At 29.8% G+C, this 19,338-nt stretch overlaps 1 long non-coding RNA gene across 1 annotated transcript; it reads left to right on the forward strand.

Moving 5' to 3' along the window:
* Positions 1-10,366: 10,366 nt before the first annotated feature.
* On the forward strand, positions 10,367-17,278 carry LOC109339274. Its single transcript, XR_002106647.1, has 2 exons — positions 10,367-10,556; positions 17,144-17,278. It is a non-coding gene; the product is annotated as an uncharacterized LOC109339274 (long non-coding RNA).
* The last annotated feature ends 2,060 nt before the right edge of the window (positions 17,279-19,338 follow it).

The raw sequence follows: 19,338 nt of genomic DNA on the forward strand, positions 1-19,338 counted from the left end.
AAATACAAACACAAATATACAAGATTGTGATATTTTATACAAAAAGTATTGTTTTAAGTTGGTTTTTCTCAATTATGCTTAAGATAAGTGCCACAAAAGTGTATGAAATTTAGGTATGTTTGACACTTATCAGAAGCTATGTTATTTTCAGGTAATTCTGGTTCACATTTCATACATAGAGAAGGATTTGGAGTCACTATAGTTAAAATGAATAAATTAGGACTTAGGTTGTTGAGAAAATTAACAGTTCAGATCATGATAAAGTACATTTGTAGGTATAACAAAGAGGTTGCTATAATTCAGTTTCTTGATTCTCTTATGACTAAGGTTATAAATTCACACTTTTCCTTAATCATTCCGTTTGGGGGAACCGTATTTGTTAAATGCCTATATTATATGGTTATTTGCTATTGTTGTGTTTTATGTTACTTGTTATTGTTTAAATTCACCCAAACGAAACTGATTTAGAAACCTTGCAAAATTAGACAGATTTTCACAGTTTCCCTTCCCCTTCCCCTTATGGTGCAATTACATTTTTTTTATTGTTTTGATAGTATCGCACAGTAGTAACAACCAATATAATGAAGTGCGTGAACTCCTAGCTTTTTTGTTTCTCTCTTTCTAGGTGAATGGATGAACAATTCTGCAGGACAAGCATTTTCACCTCATGTTATCACCATAGGAGTTGGGGAGGTAGTTACATTCTTCCATTTCATAAGAAACATGTTTTGATGCTCTTATTTGTTTAGTTTTCTTATTCTTCATTTCTAGGATCCTGATTATAAAGATTTGAGGGTGTAGACATAATTACCAAACAGGTGTTATACTGGTCCTATCTTGCCGTTGATTTGAGATAAATATAGTAAATTAATTTTGAAAAAGCATGATGAATGATAAAAAAAAATTAGCTTTGTTGTCCATGCTCTTTTCTGGCGCATATGATATGGTAATTAAGGGTAGGATATCCATTCATGTAATGGAGTGATATCATATATTTTGCCAACAGTTTATACCGGATACGAATTAATTTTATTTGACTCATATTCTATAACTAATATACTTTAATTTACCAATAATATGGATGTTGCACTAAATTGTTTCATCATAATCTTATTGAGGTCATTACCAGGTAATGCTTAAGAAAGCAGATGGTTCTTATGCTTGCATAACAGAAAGTGCTACGCGCTTCACCCTTGGGGAAGTTAGTTCATGAAATATAGCTATTTATTTGATTACTGCGTGAATGTGTAATTGTTTTTTCATAGGAATTTTGTAGAAAAAAGTCTGGTGAATGTATAATTTATTCGAAAAAAGCAAGTAATTCCACATAATGGTGATTTTAAGTCTAATTCAAGAAGAATGCGTGAGATGGCAGTGACATTATCATGTTACTTTTTATTTATTTAGACTTTGCACTTATTACTTTTTATTTATTTACAAAAGCTTAATTTTGAATTAAGTTTTCTATATTTTATATGGTGAATGGAAAGCCACCAGGTCGTGGAAACTTATACGTTGTCACTAATAAAAGGCGTGAGATGAGTGATATTATCAATATTTTTTTATTGTTCCAACTAAATGTTTTAATTGTATTATTTCAGGCAAATGATGATGCAAAAATGTTTGATACACCTTTGAGTGCAAGATGATAATATGGAGCCTACAACATTTAGGATTTTTTATATGTATTTTATTTTTAAAGTGTCATATGAGACTACTTTTAGTTTTTTGAGATTTAATGGTGTATTTAGATTTATAATGAATGATGAATTATAACTCTATCAATTATGTTATGATACCTTGCTAATTTGCAATAAAATTTTATTATTGTTAAGAACATTTGTATTTGTATTGTATATTTAAATAATAATTATAAACTAATGAGTTTAAAGTTGTGAAAATTATGGAATTAAATTGAGGTTGAAAATCTCCACAATTAACCTTCTCAAATAGTGGAGGTTTGAAGCCTCAATAGTAAACATTACAACGACCTCCTCAAATAGTGGTGGTTAAAAACCTCCACAAATAGTATAAGAGTCAATATTTTTCACTATTTTTTGTTCATTATAATATAGTATAAGAGTGACTTAAATATCTCCTTAGAATTATTGAAATAGCTTGTAATATATGAAAAGTAATGAATAGAAACCGATTTTATACTATTTGAACTTGTCTCCATGATATACCATATTTTGTTTAACGTAATTGCATTTATCACATTTTTGTTTAAAAGATCGCATTTGTCCTTCATGCAAGAGTTGTCGGTGTAAATTATGTATATAAATTAGGGATAGTTAGTGTAAGTACAAAAACGAGAGGGTGATTAATATAATTTCACTAAAACTTTGAGGGTGTTAGTATAATTTACTCTATATTTTATTTATTTTATTAATAAAACAAATTATTCCATTTTTATATGGAAAAAAATAATGTCCTATGTCTTCTTATTCCTTTTAACTTCATTAATACCTTCCTCATTTTTAAAAATAAATCAAGCTTTTCACTCATGCATTAAAATGTATGTGTTATATAAACTTTTAAATCATATCACAACAAAAATATTCAATCAATCATATAATTAGGGGTGAGAACATGTCGTGTCGCCTATCAGGAGTCTATTACATGGTCTATAACATGCTTGATCATACCAGATTTTTTTCATAAACATATCAGACCTAGACTTTTGAAAAGTCTATTTAGTTTAACATGTCAGACTTTAGGTCATCCAAAATGACTACTAAGTCTAACAGGTTGGCCTATTTAGTTATATTATGTAATAATTTTCATATTATACGATTTGAATATAAGTGATCTTATTATATATATGTAATTAATATAAAAATATAATTTAATTGTTTATAATGGTCTAGTTAAAGGTAGACATATTATTTTATTTAAATGAAGACATGATGACCTATTTCAAGATAATATAGTATAATATGTCTTTAAACTGGCTAACAGGCCGGACCAGATTTTTGAACAGTCCTGATCTAGGTTTTGAAATTTTTTTAAACAGGCTAACAGGTCAGGATTAGGCTCCTATATACTATATAGGTTCAGTCTGTTTAAGATAAAGATATATAATAATGGTAGTAAAAGGGAGTCATAAGGTGGTCTGATAGTGAAGAGGGCGGTCGTAAGGAATGTAGTGCAGGAGGTTGTGGGTTTGAGTCCCACCATCAATAAAAATGGGAGTTATAGGTGGTTTGATAATAGGGGTGTAGGAGGTTGAGGGTGGAGTCTCACCCACAACAAAATACTAACATATTAAAAACTAATACTCTTCAAAGTTCTTCCTCCAATACAAACTTCACCAAAAGGATTTTGTTTACCCAATTTATCAATCAATTTATTCCACTAACATGAGAGGTATTTCAATGCAAAGTTATAGCCTTCAAAAGACTTTTATCCATATTGTTTGTCTTATGTTCAATTCTTTTTCATTAAACAAATACATAAAACACTTATAATCAATAAACACCTCAAATTTCTCCCCTTGAAAAAAATCCAAAATATTTTTAGAGGCAAAAAGTACCATTGCAAATAGGGATGAGTAAGACCCGACCTTACTTGTTCACCCGATATGGTACAATCATGATCAAACCCTAATAGGGTAAGGTCTCATCAAGTCTAGAGTCAGGTTTGAGTTCAAAAAATTAGACTCTGTCAATATTTAGGACCGGGTAAGAGACAATCATGACTCGACCCATCTTGCGGTCACTTGCTCATCATGTTTGCATGTGTCTCTATTAATTGTGTATAGAGTAGTGATGCATCTTTGATTGAAAGTATCGTTGATTCTCTAATTTTTATCATATATACATGTTAACAATATACATAGATATATCATTTTATATGTCAAATTAGATATCCATAATAATAAGTAATATTGAGAAGACTTTATCTAAAATGTGTATGTATTATATTTAATGAGGTCAAAGGTCGAGTTCAGATTCAAAGGCCGACACAATCGACATTTATGATCAGGTTAACTTTGGGTCTAGGATCAAGTCTGTTCAAAAAATAACCAACGACTATTTAGGATTGAATAAAGACAAACCTTACTCGACTTATATTCAGGCCCAGTCACAAGTTCCAATTTATGTATAGGATAATGTTTCTTCATATTCTTAGACGCATAAGTTATATCTCTTCTTAAGCATATATACTAAATAATTCTTGTTTATATATCAATATAAATTTCAAAATCACCCTTGAGTTTGAAATCTCTAAGGTAGGAGTGATCATTAATCTTTTCTTACATCCAAACAAAAGGCATCCTTTCATAGTTTAATCCAGTGAAAAAATAGGAGTTAGGAATAAACCTCCCATAATAATATGGGTCTAAGCGGTTCAGGTTTAAACCGCGAAACCGATAGAACCGAACCGAACCAAACAACAAAATATGGTTCGGTTCGGTTTCGTGGTTTGGTTCGGTTATTTTTTAAGGAATCATTTATGTTCGGTTCAGTTTATGGTTTTAGAAATTTAGGAACCGTTGGAACCAAACTGAACCGCATATTAAAGAAATATATACAAGGGATTAGGGAATAATGTTTTATAATAGTTTAAATTCTTTAACCAATTTTCTAGCTTAAATTATCAATTTTTGTGTGAATTGTAGTGTTATATATGTTACTAAATTGTTATTAAGTTAATATTATATATGTTATTAGTTACTAAATTGTTTCCCATTGTCTTATGATTTGGAACATATTTATAACTTTTGTGATATTGAGTTTGAAACTAACATATATCATATATTGTTATACATGTATTGTTACATGTGTTACTAATTATGAAATGTAATGTTATAAATGTAACTATTATATATTTTATTAATTCATATATTTGTTACTCATCATGAATTTTATTGTTATATATGATTCATAATTTTTTATAATAGTAGTAGTAATGTTTATCCTTTTATGGATAAACAAAATCTCTTGTAATACATTTTGAATTTTCAACTCATGGAAGATTTTTTATAAAAAAGTAAATGGAAAAACCGTGGAACCGAACCGAACCATTCAAGACCGGTTCAGTTCGGTTCTTATAGTTAAATTTGCGGTTAATTGAGCGGAACTGAACTATATGTTTTTGATCGGTTCGGTTACTAAATTGCACCAAAAACCGATCCGAACTGAATTTTTACACCCCTACATAATAATCATTTAAAGTAATAGAGCTTCTAATCTTGTTGTTTTTAGTGCAAGGTTTCCTTTGAACCTCCCCTTAGAAAAATATTTGAAAACTTTTTTTCTTTAAAAAATGAAAAAATATTATATTTCTTTGCCTATATATGAATATGTTAATGTAATGTATACCTTAAGACAGACGTTTAGTCCAGGCTATGCCTTTATATTTTATAAAAAAAAACAGAAAAAATATATATTTATATTATAAGAGTTTTTTACACTGTTATTATATCATCTGTCATTCATATTTAATTATTATCGACTCATCAAAAAAGTAATATAAATGAATTATAGATAATCTACGATTATGTATAAATTTTCATACTAACAGTGCCTAGAAAAAATGAATGTTGGGCAATCGGGCAAGCTAAGGCCAACACAATAGAAAACAAGCCTAACCCTATTTTTGTAGAGCCTAATTTAGCTTAACTTAGCCATAGTCTCCCTCATTTCCTAATAATGAAATTTATGACAAATATGTCAATAGGATAATTTTAAGGTATATTAGTGTAAGAAATTTTGGGTCATACATGTAATGTTTAAATGTTTATTATCATTATTTTTAGTAGATAAATTAAAGTGTTTTAATTCAAGTAAGATATATAGCTATAGACATAATTTTCATGAAAATTATTGTGTAAATACCAAAAGTCTTATTTCTATTTTATGATGAGCGAAATTGGAATAAGAAAATCAAGTAGCATCACCCTTATGGAAGAGTATGTACTTATTATAAATAAAGGGTTATGGTCCCCATTGTAGACACCATATGATGAACCACAACATACATATAAAATAAGTCATTCTCTCCATCTCATTAGAGGAAAAACTAAAGTTAAGGATAGTCTACAATTGGAAGACTAAAGAACCTACATATTCTACTATGAACATGCATTTGCATACAAGGACAAAAAACATAGAGTTGGTGGATACATGATGAAGGATGTCGTAAAGTTCATTCCCCATATTCTCAATGAATATATTAAGGTACATTTCTGCTCTAGTTTTATATTTTTTCTTGATAATTTCTTCTTAATAATAATGTTCATCATCTTTAATACATGTATTATGTATATTTAAGTTTAAAGTCTCCAAGCCATTAAAGTCTATCATAAAGATTTTTTCTACATATATAGACTACATGGTCGTAAAGAATTAAAGCATGCTAAAATGGCAGGGGGAAAGGCAACATGATTCATATACTTCTCTTAGTGTTGTCCAAATGACTTTTAAGGTCACGAGAAGTGCCTCATTTTTTATTCATTCATTATAGACATTTTGACAATGGACGTTCCTCATGTTCACTCGTTGTTGTTGATGTGCGGAAGCCATCATTATATAGTATTGAAAACAATTAATTAAATAAAGAAATAAAAATAAACAAAAGGTAGAGGGACGAGATCTATTAATGAGATTTGTCCAATCGTATCTATATTTTGGACCCTTATGATTTGTTTGGGAGTTGGATTTTGGAGGGGAATGAAGGGAAAATGAAGACTTGGGAGTCATCTCACAAGTGTATTTCATGGCTCCCAAGCCTTTCATTTCCCTTCCTTTTCCTCCAAAATCCAACTCCCAAACTAACCCTTAAGCAACTATCAATATAGTATTAGAGGTTAGACTCTAGTACACACAATTATTGTACACATAATACATATACATATTCTAGTATCTCAACATAATACCATGAGTCTATTGTAGCTGGCAAATTGGTCAATTAAATTACTAAATTAGGTTGTTGCAAACAGGTATAAAAGATATATTGTCGAATCCACAAGAACTTGTTTGATATTAGTTTTTCAACTAAAAATTGATATTCTAAATTGGTTTTGAAAATGATTTTGGTTGGTTTGTTTGATTAACTAATCACTAACTAATTCACTAAACTATTTGCAATAAAAGTGTTGGGATTGAATTTTAGTAATCACTACCAATACACGTTTGACTCGGAAACACTAATTATTTAACAATGATTCTTTCACAAAAGGACCTCAATGGTACTAAAAGTTAATGTCTTAGTCAATTTAGTAGGTTATGAAATAAAACTCTATGTTTAGTAACTTTACACAAAAGATGAAGATTTATAGCTCACAAGATCATATATCTATGTCTAGTTGTCTATGCATGTGAAATTGAGTTAAATGCAACACTTCAAATATACTACTCACCAATGTCTTGATCATATTAGTAGCTCATTAAAATAGTTCTATGTCTAGAAACTAAATTAACAAGATGAAGATATATGAACCTTAAGTATACCACTATGTCTAGTAGTTTATGTTAACAAGTTTGAGAGTTATTTAGTTAATGAATTAGCTCTATGTCTAGCAACCAAAACAATAACATGTATGAAATGACAAATTGATATAAATCTATGTCTAGCATTTGTACCAAATCGATAACTTGAGTAAAGTGAGAATTACAACAAGGATTTCTCCAATATTTTCGTTCACAATTCATACAAAAATGTAATCAATCTTAAAGTGAGCATTAAACACATAAACAATTCATAAGAATCAATCATAGTGAAATAGCGTAAATTCGAATCAAAGTGTATACATCAAGATCATATTATATTCAATCCAGCAAGGAAGAGGTTTAACTACACATTATCATGGTAACTAACACAAAGATACAAAGAGAAAAACAAAGCTTATAAGAGAAGAAATTACTTCCTCAAAGAATATAAATTGACTCCTCTAACCTTCCCCCGTTGCTTCTACACATCAATCCAAGCTAAACTACCCTAAGAACTAAGAAAATTTGAGTATAAAGTGTTCTTATTCGATTTTTTTACAAACCCAAATTAAACTCCTTAAATAGTGTTTGAAAACTGGCTTTCATACTCACCGCATCACTTCAACTAGCCAAACTGACCTTTCAATGCACCACCTCGCACTGGACGCATGTCTTGCCTCGAGTGCACCTCCATTTTTCGCTTGGTGAAGGTTGATAGCTTGGCATATCTAAGGCAAAGACTACTTGTTGAAATTCGCAATTAAATTGGCCCAACGCATGATTTTGCTAGGCACAGGCCCTTCTATCGTTGAGCACGACTTTTGGTGCCAAGCATATGTACTAGATGTTGTCTGATCCACTGAGCTCGATTCTTGCGCTGAGCATGAGTGAACTTTGCCTGAAAACTTTGCTTTTACAGTCATTCTTCCCGTTTAAGCCTACACAAACACTTCAAATGTGATATTTGACCAATGAACAAGTTTTGATAACTCAAGAGCATAAAATCAACAATTTGGGTTGAGTACTGAGTTAAAGTGCCACAAAACTGATGATAAATTTTTGATCATTTTGACACTTAACAATGGTTCATAAGACATTTCTAATTAGTACAAATTGTAATATGAAACTTGAGACTATATATAATCTTGGCCTTTCACATGTAATATGGACTTTCATAATATATATTTCAAACAAATATCAACAATTACATGTAAACTAACATAGGGACTATTGTGAATCTAATTTCTGTTAAGAATTAAAATGATATGGAATCAGAAATTAAGTCCTTATTCTTTTTCTCAACACAATACGATAATAGTTCCCCAACTATGGGCATTGTTCACTAAGTTTAGATCATTTCGAGGGTTTAATATTAGATATAAATAGTGATATGTGACACAAGCAAATTTTAAATTTTTGAATTAAGTAACTTCAGAAATTATAAACTATCTTTCCCCTCACTCGAAGGGTGAGAGGAACATAATTCCATCTGACTCTTTCACCTCATGTTACTACTATATTTTTGTCCTATGGTAATGTTTTCATTGTCTATGGTTCTAAAATTGTGGTTTTATAGTAAATTAGGCCACAATTTTTAATAGTATTGTCTTAATGTACTACAGTTATAGAACTGTAGTCTTAAAGTACTATAGACATCGATTTTGAATTGTTGCCTATCAATTACACAAAAGCTGTTCTCTATTATATTTGACAATGATTTTTTAAGCGTTATCGTATTAGTTATATAAAAATTGTTCTGACCACAATGACTTAAGTGTTGCCTTATCTATTATAAAAAAAACCGTTCTCTATTACTATTATTATGAGTATTTTATTATTTTGTTGTAAATTAATCTTTCTATCGACCTTACTCAAAACCCTTACGATTCACAAACACTCAACTAGAGCCACATGAAACCCTCTCTTAGATCAACAACTCTCACTTTCCTCTTTGAACAAAACACCGCCTCGCCAAGCTCAGGAAGCAGCCGTCGAAATCCGTTTGGGGACACAGGTTTTGAACAACACCTTCCCCTGCAAAGAAGATGATGACGCCGCCTAGAGAAAGGTTCACCTTCTGTTCTTAAGCATGGATTTGATTCATACAATTTTGTCTTCCTATTCTTTTGAAATTATTAGGTGAAAGAGAGAAACATATTATATTAGGATTCAAACCTATATTCTCATTGATGTAAAGAATTAGGTTTAAGATATCAAAAGATAACTCATCTTTTGTTCACATATATGATGTAGTCCTATCTATCATCTCCAAAGAGAATATAACTCTACAACAACAATCATTTTTTTAATTTTTTTCTTCCATGTTTGATATCTAGTGCAACCATTGCAGGATCTAGTGTTTTTTGGAAACTTAAATTTGAGAGTGGAATTCATATAGTACAGGTTTTAGCTTCCACTCCTCACATACAATGTATGATCATATCTACTTTTGGCAATTACTGACTTTCCTTTTTAACAGCGAGTTCCTACAATAGAAAAGTTGGAGCACATTCATATCAGTGTTGCTTCTATTGCAATCCTCCCTTAGGTTGATGTGATAATTAGTAATTATTCTCATGAATCAATGCCCAAGAATATTACCAGTGCTTTCTACTTGTAGTTCCTCCAATATAATGAATAAGGAAAATGCATCCTTCTCTCACCCTTTGGTTCTGTTAGTTTCATTGATGGAACTTTGAAACCTTGATTAATGCCTTTTATATTCCATCTGATGCAATGTGATGTGTTCCTAGTTCCTACCTTTCTTCTTTTGCAGGTGTCTTACTATGTCATGCACATGCCCCTAACGTAGGTTGATGTTTAATTAAGAATGAAGACTTGAAAATTGATACTTATTAATCTAGTGCTATAATTGATGCACATGCTATGATTTCTTTTGATTAATGTGTGTTTTAGTTTTCTGCCTCACCTAAATGTTACATACACTTGAGAGATAGTAGTTAGTAAGGGAATATGTTCTTGTGTATAACTACTTTGTAATTTCTCACAGTAATTATGCTTTTTGTATGCTATGTATAAAGCTATCAGCACATTTCTGATTATGTGCAGTTTAGTGCTACTTTGTTCTTTCATTTTGGAATGGATGGCTTTATATATAAGGTAAGATGGTAATTAATTTTCTAAATCCCATAGCACAGTCTTGCAAAATTAAATATTTGTTCTTGCTGAATTGGTTTAAATACTAGGTGTTGTAGCCAATAAAGTGATCTGGATTATCTAATTATATAAACTATTAGCAGTTTTAGGTGGTGATAAAATTGACTGCTAAGAAAATTATTTTTTTGTCCTATTCAGTGACTGATATTATAGAGAGAGTTCCTTTTAAATAGATGTAATACCACCCAATTTTGTCCCGCCCAAAAATTATTCAAAAGACTAAATTTCCATAAATATTTTTTGATACAAATTTCATCAAATCAAATATATATTTTGTGTGAATTCGATTAGATTGCATGAATTGATTTTTGTTAGAAAATGAGGGAAATCAAATCAAATGAGTGAATTCATTAGCACTTAATAAATTTTATTTCAATTACCTCCAAAAAAAAATTATTTCCAAAAATAAAGATATAAAGGTGATATGATTATGTAATGAATGATCCATGACATCATAATGACATATATTTAATCCATTTTTCGTTTTTTAAAGGAAGTATAAAAAAACGATTGTTTGGTCCTAAGACTTTCTAAGTATCATAAATCAAGAAATATTTTCGATTCAAGCTTCAAATCAAGATCATTATTATTTAAATTCGAAATTTGAATATTGTAGGTCATGAGAATAAAATCAAATATTTTCGCTTTAAGCTTCAAATCATGATCATTATTATCTAAATTCGAAATTTGAATATTTTAGGTCATGAGAATAAAATCAAATATTTTCAATTCAAGCTTCAAATCATAATCATTATTATTTAAATTCGAAATTTGAATATTTTAGGTCATGAGAATAAAATCAAATATTTTCAATTCAAGCTTCAAATCATAATCATTATTATTTAAATGAGAATAAAATCAAATGTTTTCATGATCATTATTGTAATTTGAATTTTGAATATTGTAGGCCATGAAAATAAAATTAAATATTTTTAATTCGAGCTTTAATAATCATTATTAAGAAAATTTGAATTTTGAAAGATTTAGGCGTTGAATGATTTTTTTTTTTTTTTTTTTTTGCAATTTGACCATGTGCTGGAATTAAATACATTGATTGAGTATGAAAATTTGGCTATTAAAACTTGCATTTAAGTGTGATAAAAATCATATTGGGAATTAGGAAAAAATCAAAATCCCTTAATGTTTTCCTAGGAATTAATTGGTGTTCATATGTCTTTGGCTATAAATAGATGGGTCTTCCCCTTAAGAAGGATATAAAAAAAAACAAGAAAATTGCATAGAGAGAACATGAAAAAAAAGGGAGGGGGACACTTGAGAAAAATCCAAAAAATGTCCATACCATTATTTTCTTTCCTAACGGATATGAAATCCCTCTAAACATCATCTTCCATACACAAATCTCATCCACAACAACCTCGAAAATTTTCATTCACACCAACCTCAAAATCTCATATACACAATAATCAAAAAATTCATTCCTCAATCATTTTCCTCTCAACATTATCTTTCACACAACAATCCAAAATCATCCCACCAAAAATCACACAACCAAAAATCATAACCATCATCTAAAATGCAAAAAATTGTATACTACCATGGAGCCTTGGGAATAATTGTTGAGTCCTTGGAAGCACAGAGACCCAACGTGCATACATGGATGTGTTGAGTTGGTCTAGACATTCTCTCCGGTTGTGGGTCTTCATTCTCAATTAATAGTTGTTTATTCATGTGTACAGGTAAGTTCAATTTCTTACATGTATTTAATTTTTTTATTCATCACCACTACTCCTTTTATCTATATGTATAATAAAACTTGATAATGATAAGTCATATAAATAAAACATGATAATGATAAGTCATATAATTAATGTATTTGTAAAGATATTAAAATCACATTACCACAATTTTAAGATATGAGATGTGGTATCAGACGTAAGAGTTATGTTTCGCTCATATTAAAAAAAAGTTTTTAAATAAATAACTAGAAATTAGAGTTTCTTAACCAAATTTGAATATGAGATGTGGTATCAGACGTAAGGGATATACTTCGCTCATATCTTTTTTTGTTTTTTTTCAAAAAATAATTTAAACTTTAGAAATAAAATTAACCCAACCAACAAATTTTTTTCTACCCAAAGAACTACGTAATCTTGATTCCCATAAAGGGGATACGTAGGACCAAGATCACTCTTGTCAGACATAATATTAACATAAAGTTTTTTTGGAAATAATATAATAATAACACAATTAATAATCCATGCAATATAATAGGGTACCGTTCAAACGGGTAACTAGGGTGCTAATACCTTCCATAGTGTGTAATTGACTCCTGAACCTCGATATCAAAGTCCAAGGCCCAATGTGATTGAGCCAAAATATTTTTCTACATTTTTGTGTGAAAAAATGTAGTGTTGACTTTAATAAGATCGTGCAACCGAAAATCAGGGCACGATAGTTGGCGACTCTACTGAGGACTTTTTTTAAGGGAGTCAGGCCCATAAATGTTAATTGCATGGATTTTTATATTTATTTTAATATTTATTTTATTTTATTTTTATTTTATTTTATTGTTATCTTTACAACATATTATCATATTAGATTAAGTATAAGTATAAGTATATGCTCTATACTCGAGTATAACTATAAGTATAAGTATTAGTATAAGTATATGCTCTATACCTGAGCATTAGATTAGAAGGGACATCCGCCTTGTCGGTGAAGACTTTGGGTTTCACTTACATTGGCATGATAAACCACCTAGGTTGTTACCAAATATCATGGGCCTTACCGGTATGGAATATAGGCTCCACTTGTAATCCCTAGGATATTTATGTTTCCTCTCTTTGTGATTGGATGCAATCTGGGTACCTTATAAGCAGACCCTATAAGATATTTTATATAAAGGCCTTATATCCCTACCCTAGGGTTAGGGTCTTAGATAACCCACAAAACCTATTAAGTATACCATATCTATGATATTAACTGCATACATGTATATACGTACATGCATCCAAAAATATATTATTCGAAGATTCATTCATTTGTGCATTTAAGAATAAAAATATTCATTGATTGACTTATGCATTCATTCATTGCATTGAAAAATAAAAATCTTCATTAATTGACTCATGCATTTATTCATTACGTTCAAAAATAGAAATCTTTATTTATTGACTTATGCATTCCTCCACTCATTCATTTGTGCATTCAAGATGATTGGCTTATGCATTCATTCACTGCATTCAAAAATAAAAGTTATCATTGATTGACTTATGCATTCATTCATGTATTCAAAAAGAGAAATTCTTTCATTCATTCATACAATTTAAAAAATAAAAACATCATTCATATATACACCCACTTATTCGTTTATTCATACATTCATCAAAAATTAAAATAAATCATTCAATCATCAAATTTAATCCTTATGGTATCATGCATTCTATTCCATTATCTCATCATCATAAATTCTCATATCATAAAAAAAATCATACATTTTTTGCATATATCATAGCCTTCATGCATTTAAAATCATATACATTAAAAAAAAATTATTTAAGAGTCTCATGTACTAAAAAAAGAAAATTGCATGCATTCCATGGCAACATCTCATGCATCGTTTGCTTCAAAAAATATTAGTCTCGCATCAGTAATACATCCCAACATAAATCAAATGCATCATCATACATGTCATGTATTTTTTTAGTGTATAGGCTCAAGGTCAACATTACTTTGCATTTCATACATTTTGTGGCATTTCAATCCATATAACATGATAGAAAAATAAAGAAAAATGTTCACTTCATGCACATTCTCAATCAACAAAAATTGTTTTTCTACATGTATTTCATGATCACATTGCTAAGGGCATTCATCAATCGGAGAGTTGGTTTTAAAAATACTATTGTTAGAATCGATTGAAAGCGATCAGAGTCGAACAAGAAATTCGAGAAGGTAGAGAACTCCAAGTTTATGGTTGAGTCCATACTCGATAGTGCATTGTCTTCAACCTCAACTAAATTGGAGTCCAATTTGAAAAATTCTCCTCACTTGAGGACCCCAGTCAAGGTTAAACTACTTATGCATTCACTCAGGTTTCATGAATAAAGATATATTTTCTACTGCACATCTTTTTAAAAAGTATATACTAGTGCATTGTTCATGCAAATTTCATCATCTTATACTTCATCATACTAACCTCACTAACTATATTTATCCAAAAAACACATAACAAAGTAAACCCAAATAAAATTAATTCATGCATTAAAATGAGATATTTGATTAAAAAATAAAATGGAGAATGATGCAAATATAAGACTCAAAATGATGAGTATCTTCAGGAAGATCTTTTTGATGACACAAGGCATCTTTTGTAATTCCTAAACACCATGGAGATATCCCTAGTCACCCCATTTGAGCCTAGACATCATGAAAGGAGATCATTTTTTGAATAACCCTCAATATATTAATAACCTGGGGAGGGTATTTTTTTCAATCGTTTTCCTTAACATTCAACTATTAAAGAAAAATGTATTTTTTTTTCACAATACATGTGACCGAAGGATAAGAGAATACAAAGATCATTCCTAACGTAAGTGCAAAAAAGTGAAAATTGTGTATAAAAAATCCACTGAGAATCCTCAATTAATATCTCAAGCAGAAGTTAGGGCAAAGTAAAGTGCAATATGAATAACCATAAAAGGAACGGCTTTTCATGAAAAAAAATTGCCTAAATCTTAGGCCATTCTTATCACATTCCTGAAAATTCTCTTAGTAGTTGAATGTCATGCTAGAAAACTATTGAAAATAGGATAAATAAGAAAGGTGAAAGGTGGATATGAAAAATACATGTTTTGAGCCTTATATCCTTTTTCTTGAAAACCCTTAGCCTAGCCACGATACAAGCCTAAAAAGACCTTGTCGAGGACTTATTCACCTAAGATGTGCATCATGAAAAAAACATTGACTCCACTAAGGTCATAAAATTTTGATAAAAATATCTCATCTTTAATGCATAAGTTAAAATTTATGTTCTCACTATTATCATAGCCCTACCACATCTACACAAGCAAAACTAAAAAAAACCATCATTACCATATCATCACTCATAACTTAAACATTTCCCAGCTTGCATTGATCATTGCTTTAGTATTTCTTTTTAAAGAGTTATGCATAAAATAAAGAGCACTAAAAGCAAAGGAAAATTGGAGGCCTCTTAAACTGAGGCAAATTTTGAGGTGATTCACGATCCAAAGCCTTCCAGTCCAAGTCTACTACATCAATTTCAATAGAATGACGACTTTTATTATCTCACATTGGGGCATTTTTTTTGGGATTGATATCACTCTCTAGTGTAAAGTCAAAAGAAACCCAAACTGGGGCAGTTTATGGGTTGATCTCATTTTCTTGTGAAAATTTATAAAAACCCAAAATTGGGGCAATTGTGAAGTGACTTTTCATGACTCAATAAGTTGATTTGATCATAAGAAGCCAAAATCCCTCAAATAAGAAGTATAAGGATCTTGAGTTATCATCTTCAAGGACGACTTCAACACTGACTTCTGCTTCCTATGAATGAGACCATCACATCTGAGGGTGTAAAAAAAGAGCAAAAAAGAGTGTCAGGTTGAAAACCCACATAAAGATATTAAAATCACATTACCACAATTTTAAGATATGAAAAATGGTATCGGACGTAAGAGCTATGCTTTGCTCATATTAAAAACAAGTTTTTAAATAAATAACTATAAATTAGAGTTTCTTAACGAAATTTTAATATGAGATGCGGTATCAGACATAAGGACTGTACTTCGCTCATTTTTTTTTGTTTTTTTCAAAAAATAATTTAAACTTTAGAAATAAAATTAACCCAACCAACAAACTTTTTTCTACCCAAAGAACTATGTAGTCTTGATACTCATAAAGGGGATACGTAGGACCAAGATCACTCTTATGAGACATAATATTAAAATAAAGTTTTTTTGGTAATAATATAATAATAACACAATTAATAATTCATGCAATATAATAGGGTACCGTACAAACGGACAACTAGGGTGCTAATACCTTCTCTAGTGTGTAATCGACTGTTGAACCTGTATATCAAAGTCCGAGGCCCAATGTGATTGGGCCAAAAGATTTTTCTATATTTTTTAGTTGAAAAAATGTAGTATCAACTCTAATAAGGTCGTGCAACCGAAAATCATGGCGCGACAATAGAGAAGAAAAGTGTAGGCATGTTTGTAGTGCAATTAGTAAACCTGTAATATAGCAATACAAAATATTATGAAACTACAATATCTCGACATTGCCTATCTTGGTGACTTTCTTCTTCAACACATATATATATGTAGCTTGTATTTAATTATGATTTGAGTGGCATGGGCATGGCTGCAGGATCAAGGCACGCAGGTTTTTGAATGAAGATAATAAAGAAGCATTTATTAAATGAAAAACACTTGTGCATTGTGCTATTTTAGTGTTCTATATTGTTTCTTCTTGTGATGCTTATATTGACATCTCATGTAGTCATTATACACTAACAGTTTCTTACTTCATTTGTTACTTAGATGTGATTTCTACAATTATTCAACTAACATGGCTTGAACCCCGTGATGACCAACCAACTAGTGAGTATGAAGAACATATGTGGAGAAGATCAAGTTGATAAAGAAGAAGAAAATCAAGTTTTTGCATAGAGGGGTCAAATATTGGATTGTAAAAAATATTGGGTCAAACATGTCTATTTTGACATTATTTTATTAGATACACATAAACAACCATTAGATATGAGCATAGTTATTTGATCACATAAATTTTGTTTTAATATGATCTTGTACACAATTGTATAAATCATTTAATATTGTAAAAACAATATGTAGTATTATTGTTTTTTCCCCACTAAATTGGTCTCATAAATGTTTGTTGTAGTTTTATTCTCATTGAGGTTCAAAAAACACAATTAATAATTATAATAATAATAATTATTATTACTATTGTTATTATTATAGACAACAATTTTTAATCGTTGGTGCTAACAATGAAGGAAAATCGTTGCCTATTTTAAATGACAAAAGGCAATTGTTTTAATGGTGTTGCCTATATGGATAAAGGCCACGGTTTTCATCTTTTTTTATAAGTAATGGTTTTTAATCGTTGACATTGACGATGAAGAAAAATCGTTGCCTATCTTAAATATTGAACAACGGTTTTAAAAACGTGTTGTCAAAAGTTAAAAAACCATGGCCTAAACAAAAAGCAAGGCCTTAGACTACCATAGTTTTAAAACCGTTGTCTATGACAAAGAGAACAATTTTTCTACATTTGGCAACGGTTTAGCCGCCGTTACCACAAGTGAAAAATGGTGTAGTTTTACCATCTCTTTACATCACAACTTGGTTGTGAAACATAAACCCCTCCACAAAAAACATACCACCACCAATGTTCACTCTCTATGCACACTCTATTTACAAAAGTTTCCAAATTCCACTTTAAGATCAAAACCATTGCAAAGTTTTAATTTGTACACTCACACATGTCCTCCTTGTAACTTACCCCATCTTCATTCTTTTTGTAAAAAAATGGTTTTTTATATACTGTCAGTGCATCATTCATTATTCATGTTGTTTTACTTTTACTATCTCTTTAAAAAGAGTAATACAAATGAATGATAGATAATATACTGATCGTGGTTAAGTAGAAACATCAACCATATAGATGATTTACTCCATCAATATCAATTGATTATGAAATACAACATTAACATGATATCAAGTCATAGTTCAGTTTCTTTCCGGTTGTCATAAGCCAAAATATACACTTTAGCAATGGGTCAAAGACAATCATTCGCCTAGTCTGACAAGTTTTCATGGAGGGGCACATTGGGAAGTAAGTTTCACATCGGGTGTAAATGTTCGGTTCAGTCTGGATTTTCATACAATTCAATTGCGAAACCGAAAATAAAGATATGGTCGGTTTACTTCACTAAACCGTGAATTTTATTGTCTGAATCGAACTGGTTATGAATGGTTTGGTTAGGTTCCACGGGTTTCATGTTTTTATTCTAAAAATATTGTACATCAAAAGTTCAAAATATATTTTACATAATTTGTCCATAACAAAAATAATACTATTACTATAATCCACGATATATATATCACAATTAATAACATATATAACAATATAATTACAATTTTATACAACAATTTAGTAACATATATAACAATACAGTTCATAATAAGTAACATATATAACATTAACATATAACAATTTATGGAATATGCTAGTTTCAAACCTAATATCATGAAAGGTTAGAAAATAGATTTCAAATAGTTAAAATATTTGAAAAGTAAAGTATGTATATAACAATTTAGTAAGTAGTAGTATATATAATAGTAACATATATAACAATAATATATATAACAATAATATATATATATATATAACAATTTAGTAACATGTGTAAAGCGTAATATTAAAATTCACACAAAATTGGTAATTTAAGCCATAAAATTGGCTGAAGAATTCAAACAATACTACAACATTATTCAATAGTATATATATTTCTTTAATACGCGGTTTGGTTTGAACGTTTCATAAATTTCCAAAACTATAGACCGAACCAAACTTAAATAGTTCCTTAAAAAAGAAACTGAGTCGAACTGCAAAACCGCACTGAACCATAATTTACTGTTTGATTTGGTTTGATCCTATTGGTTTTTCTATTTAAATTGAAACCGCTTATACTCCTAATCTTGTATTGTCT

Source organism: Lupinus angustifolius, unplaced genomic scaffold (genome assembly GCF_001865875.1).
Source record: "Lupinus angustifolius cultivar Tanjil unplaced genomic scaffold, LupAngTanjil_v1.0 Scaffold_65_78, whole genome shotgun sequence".
Lineage (NCBI taxonomy): Eukaryota > Viridiplantae > Streptophyta > Magnoliopsida > Fabales > Fabaceae > Lupinus > Lupinus angustifolius.